The sequence below is a fragment of the Barbatula barbatula genome, assembly GCF_947034865.1.
Source record: "Barbatula barbatula genome assembly, chromosome: 4".
Lineage (NCBI taxonomy): Eukaryota > Metazoa > Chordata > Actinopteri > Cypriniformes > Nemacheilidae > Barbatula > Barbatula barbatula.
This window is the reverse complement of record NC_136768.1, coordinates 6,223,345-6,237,482: the sequence shown is the minus strand read 5'-3', so window position 1 is coordinate 6,237,482 and position 14,138 is coordinate 6,223,345. Positions and strand designations below refer to the sequence as shown.

Below are 14,138 nucleotides of genomic sequence, written 5' to 3'. Positions count from 1 at the left end.
TAAGGCTGTAAGTGAGCCAAAAGAGGTTGACATTTTTATTTTACGATTGGCAGCGATGACAATTTTGGCAGTACCACACTGTTCAACGGACAGCAATTTGTGTCAATGTTGTACACGTCGATGTAGAGTTTCTCTGTTCTGAACGCTGTGTTTGGAAAGGATTAGAGGATGTGTACAGTGCGTATTCTTCCCTTCGAAAACAGCTGGACTGCAGCTGAACGAATAAAAAGGGGGTCTCGAGACACATTTTAAATAAACAATTTTTTATGTTATTTTATTGAAAAATCTCTGCGTAATTGACTGATCGGTACTTGAGTAGACAACATGATGTCTAACTTGTATAGTGTTTTAAGACCCATCTGGGACTCATTTCTCCCTTTTTTCTCTCTTTCTCTCTCGCTCGCCCTCTCTCCCCCACTGCTTGCTGGGAAAAAGGTAACATTCTGCAGATAGTTTCTCTGCTTCTTGTCCTCGCAGGTATGACAGGTTGTTTCCTTAGACTGCTCATGAACAGGCTTCAGCTCACCAAAACCTTGACCTATTAATTTCGAGACATAGTCTCGAGAGGGCCACACACAAACTAGCTGTGTGCTCTCAAGGGAATTGTGGGTAGGACAGGACTGACTTGTGTTGACACTTCGGTTGATTTGATGTCAAATCAGAGACTCACCTGTCTGCCCAGTCTTGCACCCTATTGCTAATATAACAGTCTGAGAACCACTGGTTATTGAAAAGTAATGATATGGGGGATGGAAGAGCAACATCATGGTTTCCATTGGCTTGTAGCTTTTACAACTTAGACTGTAAACTGGGCCACTTTGATATTGGCAGTGTGACTGTTAAAAGCTTGGGTGCTCTCTCACTCGCCGTCTGTCTCTCACTTAAGTTCTTCTATGTTTGAAACATGAAAGTAAAGTTTGATTTCATTGGGTTATGGTCCGACCGTTGTGGTCACTCTTGCATGACACTCCTGACTGTCAACGTACAGAGGCAATCTACAGCTCTCTGGAAAATATGCAAATGTCTCAATCCATTGGTTTTCTCTATTTCATAGTTTAGTGGCTTAAATGCACTTTCATGCCGTATTTAAATTCATAACCCTAAATTGTTGTAAAAAGTATTTCTGTGCGCTATATGGTTTCTCATGAATCTCTAAATTACTCACATATAATTTCTAAACTCCAAAGATGACAATTCAAATCTAAGTGTGTACAGGATGGTTTACATTTTGGTTGCTCTAAAACCATGCACAAATGATCCGTTTTATCCCAAAATGATTTGAAACAGTTCCAAAAGCATCTTTTAGGCTCCAGTGTAAACAAGAAAAGTCGCTTATGTGTCGCATGACTTGGACATCTTTCCATTGTAATATTTCTTGTTTACCTTAAAATCCTTGAACCTGGATGTGTGTTAAAGTAGAAATAATCCTGTAATACATTGGGGTTAAAAAGTATTGCGTAAAGTGTGCGTACCAAAGTAGTGAGGCTTAGTGTTGTTGTCTATTGCCCAAGGCAAAATAATTTACCCCACCACACACAAGATTTATGTGTCCCCATCTAGACTCCACACATTCGTGTCACTCATTTTTCATCAGAGAAATTCTCCGCTCTTTGGCTCTCCTTTCCTCAGTAGACCTGCCAAAAAGAGAGGCCTCAGTATTTCTGACATTGGCCACTGATCAAATGTTGATTTTCCCCATTCATTCACATTAATTTCCCATTCTTTCTCAACCTGGCCTCCCGCTCGCTCGCTCTCTCTGTCTGCCTGTCTTTCTCACCCTTTTTTATTGTCTCGCTCTTTTTCTGTGTCAAGGCATGTGTGAATATTTCTGTGTGTGTGTGTTGGTGACTTTGGCATAAGAGTCTGTCTCATGCCCAGCAGAGCATAAGCTCTTAGTTACGGTGGTTAGATGTGTGCATTAGGACATGTGTTTGTGCATATAATGTAGAGCTTACACATAAGCACATCACATGACTCAAGTATGTTAGTATAAGGAATAAAAGCTTATGATTCAGAATATGGTATACCTATATCTGATTTGAAATAACCCTGCATGGGATTACTTTACGCATATTATTGTAAATATTTTAAAGCAGTATTTGTGTCAAATTGTGTCAGTTTTCTTTTGAAAGCTCACAGAATACAGTAGTTTATGTACAGTAGACACAAAAAAGATTGAATATGTTTTTACCAAGGTATTATACAAGAATTAGAAAATCTTTAAATACATTTGATTCCGTCACAAGGGTTCATATCCCTTCATACCAGCTGCAGTATGATGTAATTAAAAAAGGTGCACCCCAAAATAAAAGTTCTCAAGTTTTATTAATAATGCTTGTGATCAAGCATCTCTCCAGGATACAAGTTGTCACACTTTATAGTAATGCTGGATTATTTAAGAAACAGGATGTGAAGTTGAATTTAATTTTCGTCTGTGTGAAACATGTGCGAGGAACACGCTTTCTCTTGGACGGCATTTTATTTCTGTGAGTGTCTGCTGAACCCATTTGAAGCCCCCGGGCTGTTGGATTGCTTTCTGTGAGGTCCCACATCTTCTCGTCGCACCTCGTTCAATTCAAATGTACTGCATGAATTTGCCCCTTGGGACTGGAAATATGACCAGGGGAGGTTTCCGTTTAAAGGCTGAACCTTCCAATTGGCCATTCTCTCCAGTGTCTGGCCTAAAAATAGAGTTAGGCCAAGCTTATTCTGTTGCAGTCTGGGCCAATAAACTCGGAGAATGTCTCTAAGGAACACCAAAGCTTAAATCTGCCGTCCAAACTTACAAAAACCAGGTCAGTTAATGTGGGGTACAGAGGGTTGGTCCTCCTAGCAGGAATTCAGCTTTATTCTGTTTTCAGCTGCCCGAAGTTTTTCCTCCAGCTAGACTTATTCAAGCATTCAGCCCATGGGCCATGAAGAACTTCTAGATCTGTGGCATGTCTTTTCCCTTTAGTATTTAGACCAAAGTGAGAGAATATGTGTTATAGACCTAGTAAGAAAATGTTTAAAATGATGATGCATGTGACCATAACTATTATTTTCATATTTTATTGACATATAAATACATTTTATTTACATAGATTAATCATATAGATCTGGGTACAAAAGTATGGTTTTACACGCCATCCTTTCAGTTTTGCCCTCCAATACTGTATTCTCATTTAAAGGTAACCCGTTTCTATATATAAAATAGATTATTCTCTGTGTGCTTTGCTCTGTTTGTCAACGAAAAGAGTCCCTGGGTATGGTTCTCTGTAAATATCACAGGTTTACAGCACCTCCAAACAAACATATCCAGAAAGATCCCAGCTGTTCTGTGTAAATGATGATTATAATGAAGGTTTCTGTTTGCTCCACAAAATGGCTTATATAAGTGCAGAATGTCTCGGAGGGCAACAAACCGGACACGATCCTTCACCAAACAGGATATAAAATAGTTTTGGAGAGGTTATGGTGCCACCTGAACCTTTTTTTTGGGCAGATGGAAGAGAACATAGTTTGTGTGGAAAGGGTGCCAAGCCCCTCTGTTGTGTATTGGCCATCTGTGAGTGTGTACATGTGTGTTTCTACAGCATATGGTCCTATGCAGCAGACAGTTTTAGGAAAGTCGTGCGGTGAAACGGCACAAAGAGATTCACGGATTAGTTTGCGCAAACATGAAGATTATTTTATGTACGTGTTTCATTTATGTATGTGTTGTTTCACACCTATTTGGCTTTACTTTAGAATAATGACACGTTAAATTGTTGCAGCTGCGGTAATGAAAGTGAATGGTGGCTGAGGTTGTCACCCCATAACATCTCTATATAATACTTTTGCTGTTTCTTTAAAAACTGCAAATTTGCTGTTTCACATGTTTATTTTGAAACCTAAAAGGTCAACGTTTGTATAACTTAATGTCACTTTTTTGTAGATGGATGTGTTTATATTTTCTTGATGAAGTGTTGATATTGGCTTGTCTCACAGTCTGTTTTAAATGTAAAACCAAACGGCCTTCAAAAATGGTCATGGCCACCCTAATTTGTTTACACATCCGCTCAGACACAGATCAGATTTTGCAAGCGAAGATTACTGGGTCAAGGGTCCCGTACTGTATGTTCAGGCTTGTGATGTGCTAGGAATTTTGATGTCGTTGAGATCGTTTTAGATAGCAAACTGTGTCTAGGCGTATTATACTGGAGGAGTTCTGATTTAGACAGTCTTGTACTACAAAACTGCTCTATATACAGCAGTTTAACTCCAGAGAGTCGAAATGCCTAAGTCCCCTAAATTCGTGCAGCAAAGTAGACTTGCATTTTTTTTACGCTTTGATGTTTCAGGAAATATGACACTGGTTACATGCATTTGCTAAAATGTGTAACCTCCAGCAACAGGAATCGATCTCTAAAAATGCAGAAGCTGGTTTGTGTTTAAAGCTAATTGATAGGGGTGTGATGAAACACTTATCCCACGAGACGGTTCACAAGAACAAGAGCGATGACGATATTGTAATATTAATTGTGTTTTTCTTTTAATTCTTTTAATTTCTTTTATTTTTATTCATTAAACGACTTGCGTCTTTAGATGGGTTCAAATGTAACCTCAATCGGTCTGTTTTTTGGAGAGGCTCCATGAACTGTTATTGCTGTGAAATACTGTCTAGGAGTTGACGTGACTTTCTCTCTCTTTCTCTTTCTCTTTCTCTCTCTCTCTTTCTCTCTCTCTCTTTCTCTCTCTCTCTTTCTCTCTCTCTCTCTCTCTCTCTCTCTTCTCTCTCTCTCTCTCTCTTCTCTCTCTTTCTCTCTCTTTCTCTCTCTCTTTCTCTCTCTTTCTCTCTCTTTCTCTCTCTTTCTCTCTCTCTTTCTCTCTCTTTCTCTCTCTTTCTCTCTCTTTCTCTCTCTTTCTCTCTCTTTCTCTCTCTTTCTCTCTCTCTCTCTCTTTCTCTCTCTCTCTTTCTCTCTCTCTTTCGCTCTCTCTTTCTCTCTCTCTTTCTCTCTCTCTTTCTCTCTCAATGGCTCTGGGTTACACTACAGAAATATAAATCATTTGACCAACCAAACACAAAGATTGTACCTTATTAAGAAATATAAATTTGGCTATTCAACAGAGATCTTTTAGATGGTGATTATTGTATTTATTCACCATTAAGCATTTTATGTGCATGAGAAACATGCCAAATCGCTTAACCGCAACTGTTGAGTTTTTCCAGGTAACCGATTGACAAGCCCTAAAAACATCCAGTCAAATGGTCTATTAGTGTGCGAATAAACAAGGTTAAAGACCGCTTCCGAATGCTGGTTTATTTCAGCTGGTAGTCCAAACAGGCCCGCTCTCAAGTTTCACAAATCAGTTCCACAAATGACCTTGCCCCAGCTAATTTCGAGCTAGATTGAGGACTTCATTGCTTGAAACTGCATATCTGGCAAGGCCGGAATGTGTGCAATACAATCAAGATTTTGAAACCATTCTTTCAAATGAAATTGATATGCCACGCCTGATGTAATGGTGCAACCAAAAATGGAAGTTCGCTTGTGTATTCATTATTTAGTTGCAAAACCGTGTGATGCTTTACATCAAGATTTTTTTTTATATTCATGGTTTCTTTCTTTGCCTACTTTAAAAGCTTTTTAACTTTCATTTATACGTATCAAAAAGATCTATATGCATATTTATTCTGGTTTTCAAAAAATCTGAAGAATCATTTTTTTTCTAAAAATACATTACATCACAAATCAGCTTCGTTAACCCACTTTATACTTAGGATAAATGGTTTTTGGACAGTATTTTCTTTTTATCCTGGTGAGGAACACATGTTTAACAGATAGTATGCGGTGTGCCGGGATGGTGGTTAGCGTGTGCTGTGAGCCGTGGCCGAGTGTCACCTTTTAAACAAAAGCAGACTAACCTCGCCCGGCCAACCCGTGTGAAACGCTGTCAGCCTGTATTTCATGAGAAATGGATAGTGAAATGGTTTTATACAGCCCTATAATTCACACACTGCTCTGGTTTTTTATCATCTCCTCTTTTTTTTCAATCTGTTGTTTTTTTCTGTCTCCCGTATGAAATTAAATTGCTTTCTGTCCTGTCAAGCATTTCAGTGGAACCATCAGGTGTTTTATTTTCAGAACTACACTCTGAAATCACCCAAACACACACACACACACACACACACACACTTGTACACACATGCACCAGTAATCCTTATACTGGTCTTCACACGAGTGATATTAAAAAGGATAATTTGCTGTTCAGGTTTAACTGAGCCAGCACTCCGCTCCAGTCCAGATCTCTGGCTCGGTGTCCTCTCGTGTTATACCGTGTCATCTCATGCTCAGGCTCTGGGTTCCGAGTTCTTGTTGCCATGGGAGCATGTTCCAGAGCGATGCTGCCTGCTCTCTCCTGCCTTGAGCTCTAAAGTGGGTGTGTGAGAAAGCGGGCGACACTGGAGTCTGGCCCAGTCTGTTTCACACACATAGACACGGTCTCTTTTTCCATCTCTCTTTCTCTCTCCCTTTCTCTCTCTCTCCCTCTCTCTTTGATGGCTTGACTTGATATGGTAAAGTTAACTGGTGGCATATGGGCATTGTGGGCCGGTTTTGCCATGGGAGCTGTGCCATCGCATATACAGATACACATGTCATATCCCATGGATCACAGCCGTGAAAAACACTGGTTATTATATTACTGTTTGTGTTGAGCGGCTGCTCGGTCTGTAAATTATTTCGTGGTGTATTTATTTTGTTTCAGCAAAAACTGGTATGTTTTTCTTTGTTTTATTTCACTAAAGATATCTATGCATTTCACAAACATGTTCTTGTTTTAAGCTTAAACCTAGCATTTAATAAATAATAATTAGACACTCTCAAAATAAATCCCCCGTATGTTTAATGTACTGTGCCTCTCCCTTGCGCGGGAAGCTGTTTTTGACAGCTCTTGAGCATAGGACGGAAGACAGTAAATTATAAACGGTGATTATTGTGTTTATATTTCATATCTCACATCATATGCAGTCCTGTAACTTTCACCAGCAAAATAAAAGTCCAGTGATGACCTCAACACCACGGTCGGCATCGCATTACTGCAGTAATGTAGTTATCGTCACAGCCCTAGCATAAACTATACTAATATTTGTTTCTTTTAGAACTAAAAAGTCAACTATAAGAGATGGGATATTTTAATATCTTTCAAATTTGCTTGAATAAATTGTTTAATCATTTTAATTTATACATTTTATTAAACAAAATTCTGGATCCATTGGTTTTGTTCAGTACATTCGGTCTTTTCCTAACAGGTCAGCAGAGTCTTTGTGTTTCTCTGCTCAACACACAAAACTGAAAAAACAGCTTGGTGTAGTCTTGTGCTTGTTAAAATCACATTTATTAGCCTGATACCAGAACCAATTGTGACTGGAAATATGGGGCTGTATGAAGGTATGCAGGGACTGTTCACTTCTAGAGACTATTGTGTTCTTGAACTTTCAGATCTGCTTTTGCCCGATCTCGCCCATTCTGTTTCCAACAAAGAAAAGGTTCTGCAGTGAGCATGTAGACCTGCTGCGCTGCACATTTATTCAATATCTAAGTAAATACGCATATTTGTTTGTGGATGACTTAAATGTGTCATTAATGACCGCTCCAGTTAGAAAAGGGGAAACCATATACCATGATAAATCAGAGGTCACTTAGAAAAGGTCAAAGTCCTGATAGGAAGAATGTCTGGAATCTGTAGATCTGAAGCTCAAGCATGCGGGAGTGTCAGCCGTGGCCTCTGGTGTTATTATGGTAATTGTGTTGATGGTGTCAAATGGAACAGTGCCTAAGCCCAACCCATTACCTTTGTGTGTTAGTGAGATCACAAATGGATGTGGCTTCATCTGTACTTCTTGAATCCGTATTGTGTACGTGTGTGTGTTTATTAAGAGCGATGTGGAGGTCCACAATTGTTTGCAGACTAACTCTGTGTGTGTGTTCCTGATCATAAAGGTCAGTTTGTGGTTCCGTGGTTTCTTCCAAACAGACTTGAGCATGTGTGCTGCCTTTTATATGTTCCTCTGCATGGATGGATGTGTTTCTCATCATTACTACCAGCCCTAAACCTCTTTGGTTCTTGGCCTAGTCTGCAAGCCCATTTTGGCTTGATTTCCTCCAACATCAACATCACGCTTTTTCAACAAAAATTCCTTATCGTCTTTTATCCGTTCTTCAGTTCTGGATGGATTGAATTTTGGATGACGGCATGAGGGTGAACCAATGGAAAGTTGGCGAACCGAAACTCGTTTTTTACATCCGACCCGATGTTTCTTTCATCTGCCGATCATAGTTGTGTGGTTGTGGTGTTCGTGTGTTTTAATGAGTGGTAACTGCAGTTTTGAAGTGTTTGCCAGTTTTCGGTGGGTTTCACTGTGTTGGAACACTGTTTTGTTTTGCGCCAAGAGCAGACCGAATCAAGCTGCGGGAAAGATTACTGAAACAGCCCTCTGTTTGCTCCTGCTAAATATTTTTAAGGACGTTTGGGTTCTGGCACCTCACGCATTCTGAATGTTTTGGTCAATTTGCCCCGTAAAGCTGATTACGGACCGCCTTTGCTCCTAACGGAGGCAATTTTCTCATACCTTAACATTGAGTTTATGGAAAACCCCATTTTCGGAGCCAAGTTGTTTTGTTGAGTTCTGTGCATTTGGTGTTATTCGTGCCCTTGTGTGTTCGTCTCCAGGCATGGATCAGATCGTCCTGATTAGCTGAATGGACAGAAAGGACTTCGTCATAAATCCGTGTGTGCATGAACGTGGGGGTGATGGAGAGAGAACGCGACAGAGGGAGATCATAATTCAGTAACACGACTACAAACATCTGCTTCATATTGGTGATTTATAAAACGGAGCCAAGTTATGGAGAATGGCAAAGTAGATGCTCGCAAAATGAGAACAAGGTCGAAGTGCATGTTGGGACGGCAGTGAAATGAAGCATGACGTTTCGAGCCCACACCTAAATCCCTTTGACCCGTGAGACAAAGCATCTGAAATCATCAGGGCAGCTTTCCATATGTGAAATACATTAAAATGTGCACACACACACCTATTCTAATGGGACATTGTAAAAAATCACAAGCTGTGTGCATATCATACTGACCACTGGAGTATACTGATCACATTGTACAGAATAAAGTATCCCACAATGCACTGCTGTAAGCCGTTTTCTCTGTCATCTATTACAAGTATGTACTGCCTGTAACTACATTCTAGACACAAAGCTTAGTTCTTACTTGCATACTATGTGTGATGTGGCGTCAACGATATAGTAAACCATTTCCACATCATGGGACAGTTATTCACTACTGTATAGTCATGAATATTAGGCAACTTACACTATAAACTGTCTGGTTTTAAAAGCTAATGTTCAACTGAGAAGAATGAGCGCTTTAAAAGAAGCGAGCCAGGTATAAAGTATGCAGACATGGATAAATGTCCCTCCACTGATGTAGGGAGAGAGCGTGTGTCCGTGCGTGTCAGTGTGTTTAAAGCTCTTCAAGGGCTCTTCATTGGTGATGTTAGCGCTAATGAAACATGTCTGGCATTTACCATCATCATGTTTCTGCTCTGTAAACCTCTCTCTCTCTTTCTCGCTCATATGTGTGCAGTCATACAAATAATTAAGGTATTAATTAAAGTAGATTACATGTAATAAATGACAAAAACATGGCAAAAAATTATTCAACTTGTGTTTACAGCTCGTAAACTAAAATAAGCAATAGTGCAATGTTTATTGTCATCATGGAGATACATACTGTACATTTTAAATACCAGTGTTTTAGTTTGATCTTATATGTTCGGAGATACCAAATTGAGCGGGTAATTGTTTGTTTATTTTTAGCATCAACTTTAAACTTTTCCAATACCGTACCATAGCACTTCGGATGTACCTAATTTACAGCCGTACTTATTATCACTGTATGCTTTATTAGGATCACTAATAGTCATATTCTAATTAGGCACAGCTTTTATCCCGCCCGCATCTGAAGGCCTTTGTGGTTCCTTCCAAAAAAAAGGCTGTGACCAATCAAAGTTCTGTGTCCCTGTGATTCAACCCACACATACACATGTTCACACGCACACCCAAACAAAACGGATACAGAAGGTGTCGTAGCTGCAGACAAACACAGGTCCTCCCTGAGACAATACGTTTTAGATCCATTTTCACTCATTATATACTCAGACCCCTATTATGTAATTGACATCATGCCATTCTAAGTCTAGAAAGCATTTGATTGGACAAAAATCTGCATAGTGCTAGATTAGTCATAATATTTGTTCCATTTTTCCAGGGATTGTACATTATACTTGTCAAGCTCACCTAAAACTAAAAGTAATTTTTTTCAGACTGCAGTTTCAAAGGTAATAGACATGGACTAAAACTCCAATTTTGATTTCATGGGGTCTTTAAAGTAATAGCCCAGGGTCAACTAAACACCAAATTGTGTATTTTTTAGTCACTCATTGGTTTCATTGAAAATTATGCATTTAAACCACTAAATTGGGTGCAAAATTGTCTACGCCGAGGTTTAATTCAATTTGGCTAGCTTTGTATGAGTGACTCGTGCTGAATTGAAATATGCACAGAATGAGTTTTTTTTGTGTGGGCCTCTGTGTGCTTTTCATTGTAATAGAATGTCCTTCTTTCTTCTCCCCTCTCTCACAATTTTATAGTGCAAAACCCAAAAGGAACGGAGGAAACGAAGAGGCGGCGGAGGGCAGAGAGAGGTGGAAAAGTGAAAGTAAGTGGTGAATGAGAACATGTGACTCTGGGTTTTACAATAGGGAGGGAGGAGGGTGGAGCCAAGAGAAGCGGTTGTAATGTAATTGGATAAACAGTTTTTCAGCGAGACGGGGAAAGAAAAGGAAGACATCGGAGTGTGGTTATTACTCTCGGGATTGTCTTAAACAGCTCTGCGGCCACTCCCTGATCATCTGATGTTGACTCACGTCTGCTATTGGTTGACTTGGCCTCTGTTGTCCTTCGCTAAAAGATCGGATCCATACGTTTTATACAAAGAAGGTCATTGAAAGATGAAACCTGACCTACCAGGGAAAAAAACACAGACGCTCTGAAGACTCTAAACACACTCTGTCTTTCCACCTTTAACTTATTGAGTGCATTTATATTGGAGACTCAGGCAGGCTGATCTATTCATGATGCGCTGAGGAATTGCGATTGCGAGGAAGATTACGAGCAGCTCTGACTTTTCTAAATCCATCAACTAATATTTATTCTGCCTGTTATTAAAGGGATAGCTCACCCAAAAATAAAATGATCATCATCTCACCCGTTTGTTTTTCCAAACCAATAAGACTTACTTTATTAAACCTTCTAGACCCTGCTGTTATTTTAATGGACTTTGTGGTTGTAATGAGAATTGCATTGGTTTCAATGGCAACTGTAATGGTCTATGTTTGTCTCTACTGGTAAAATGTTGGGTTTTATTAGTAGGGTGTTGTCTAGTGGATGGAACAGCATTAAATCCTACTGGAATAATATCTAAAACACACTTCATAAAGGAACTTTGTAATGGTTTTAATAGTAAAAAGCTGATAGTTCATAATGTTGTTTGTCATGGAAATTTTTAAGATTTATATTTTCAGGAGAGAATTTGAACCCAAAAAGATGCCTCAGTCCATTTTCAGTTTCATTGTACAGTTTTTTTTTATTGCACAACATTTCCACAGTTTTGTTCTCCAAACCCCTAAGAAAATGATGAAAGAATTGTGGGTGAACTATCCCTTTTAAACAGCAACGTTCAACATCGAGCTCCTATTATAGACAGAAAACCGCAGCTTTTGTAAAACAATAAGGGAGAGTGAGACCATGGTAAATGTTGTTTTACTATCGCGTGCCATTTTTCATGAGCCTTTAAACTGATTTTGCCTCAGTCTGTGACAATGATTAATAGCTTCTGTCAGTCTTGTTACTGTGATAATAGGCATGTGTGCATGCTTGTTGCGCACAAAGTGATTACATACAGGAAGTGTGAGATATCATGTGTAAATGCTGTCTGCTTCGCTACTGGATCTTAATAGCTGTGGATTCACCACCTAAACTCTCACCTCTGCAGCGACACAAACACTCAGGCTTCAGGCTGTTTCATATGGAGGAAAATCTGGTTCGTTTGGGATTCTGGCAACCTTGATGTAACCGGAAATTCATCTCAAGTAGTTGTAATAAGCTAGTTATGAGCAAATTCTTCTTCATTAAAACTGAAGGTTGTAATGTTTTATTTGGTTTATTCAATTTGGTTAAGTCTTCGGTCCATTTTGCTGTGATGTCCAATTACTTTTAAATGGGTTTGAGCATGTACCTCATTAATATTACATACTACATTTTAAAATATCATCTCAAATTGTGTTTGTGTATATGATTCGATTTATATTTTTAGTAATAAATGGTGGGCAATTTCCTACTCCCAAACATTTAACTGAGATGAAAATGATGTAGGCTATTACGTAAACATAAACACAAAGTGAAAAATGTAAATCATTTTTTTCCACCTCGTATATTTGTGGAGTGTCTATGAAGTCTCTGTATTTTAGTGAGTATATGTATACTCGCGTTCCTGTGTGCATTCGTGCGTAGGCTCCCGCCCAATCGCTTATTCTCCTCGCGTCCATTTCCAGAGAGGTCAAACCACCAGAGCCTTCCAGCGAACCTTGGGATGTTTGATTTAGTACTTGTCATTATTAGTTTTGATAGTTTATTTTAACAGCTATGTTGAATGATGCGTCTTTAGGGGCCCTCTGAGTGTAAATGCCACTTTGACATGTCGGAGAAGGAAGCTGCTTTTTGGGTAGATTCGAGAGGCCAGAGGAGCAAATAAATATACATTAACATGAAATTAACTTGTGTGCTCAGGTGACCGCCTCTCTTCTGCCCTAAAGTCAAACACACGCATGCAGTGTGTTGCGAGACTCACTGTGATTGACATATTATGTTTGAGCAGTGTCATGTACCCCTGTAGATTGCATGTACCGAGCCTGAGTAAATGTTGTTTATTTGGTAAATAAAAATTGCTGATAGCTGATAGCTGGGTTGTAGGTAGTGTGGGATTACATGGGATAGGTTGAATTGTAAAAAGTCTGATTATTAGTGAATCGAAATGTTAATGTTGTTTATCTAGAATGTTAAGCGTCAATGCACTTAAGCAACGTTTTTCGCATTGAGCCACCAAAACAAAAATCTTATGTTATCTGAGTTTTAAATTGCTTGACATATTGTTTTGCAAACTATTCACTGTTTTAAGTACTTTTAATTATAATTATTTCTACTAATATATGAATATACGATATACTGTATATAAAATATCTAAACAAATTATGTAAATGCTCATACCCTAAACGTTTTCTCTGGGTTGAAGATCAACATTTATGCGGTGCGCTATATTGTTATGCATTTGCTAGATAAACTTTGACATGATGTGACATTTTTGTGATGGGAAACCGGCTCATCCTGTCAATGATAGTTTGAGTGACAGTGACCTGCGCTGTTTGTCACAAATGTGAAAGGATAATAAAACGCTAAATAATTAAGTTGTCATAGAGATCAAATATATTTCTATAACGATAATGACAAATACCATTTCATGGTCAGCAAATGGCCGGTAAATTCACCCTCCATTGACAGGTATGGCGAAAAGTTGGACCCTGCGAGTTCTGCTAACATTCCATCTTTGTTTTCAGTGGCCCTGTTGCATTGTGGGAAGCCCTAGTTTGGCCAAGCGACTCTGATAGAGTTAAAGTCTCTGCAGTCTTATACATCAAGAGCTTGGAGAATTACTGCCCTTGTGTAATAATAAGCAATGGAGTTAGATATATAGCCCCTTCCTGAAATTATCGAACCTCTGCTCGGGAAGAATTATGGGCAGTCTCGCTTGTCCTCCCTCAGTTTATAATCAGTGAGAGTGGGGAAACCAGACGGTAGGGAACAGAAAATACGAGCTGGATTTAAGGGAAATGGTCTTAAAGCCAAGTCATAGATTTAGAGGGAGATGGTGTAGGGAAGAGTCTTTGTCCCGCCATGACTCTTCCTTCGTACTAATATATTTGACTTTATTTTGTGCAAAGCAACTTGGCCTGTTTCTTGCAGATGTTGTTGAGTACCTGATGTTGTAGG

General features: G+C 39.1%; 1 protein-coding gene across 1 annotated transcript in view; it reads left to right on the top strand.

The window, feature by feature from the left end:
* Positions 1-14,138, top strand: part of LOC306893110 (plexin-B2-like) — a 77,121-nt gene that overhangs the window by 26,323 nt on the left and 36,660 nt on the right. Inside the window, exon 2 of the mRNA XM_079454691.1 lies at positions 10,685-10,752. The gene's annotated coding sequence lies outside the window, so the exon portion shown is untranslated. The remainder of the gene's footprint in view (positions 1-10,684; positions 10,753-14,138) is intronic.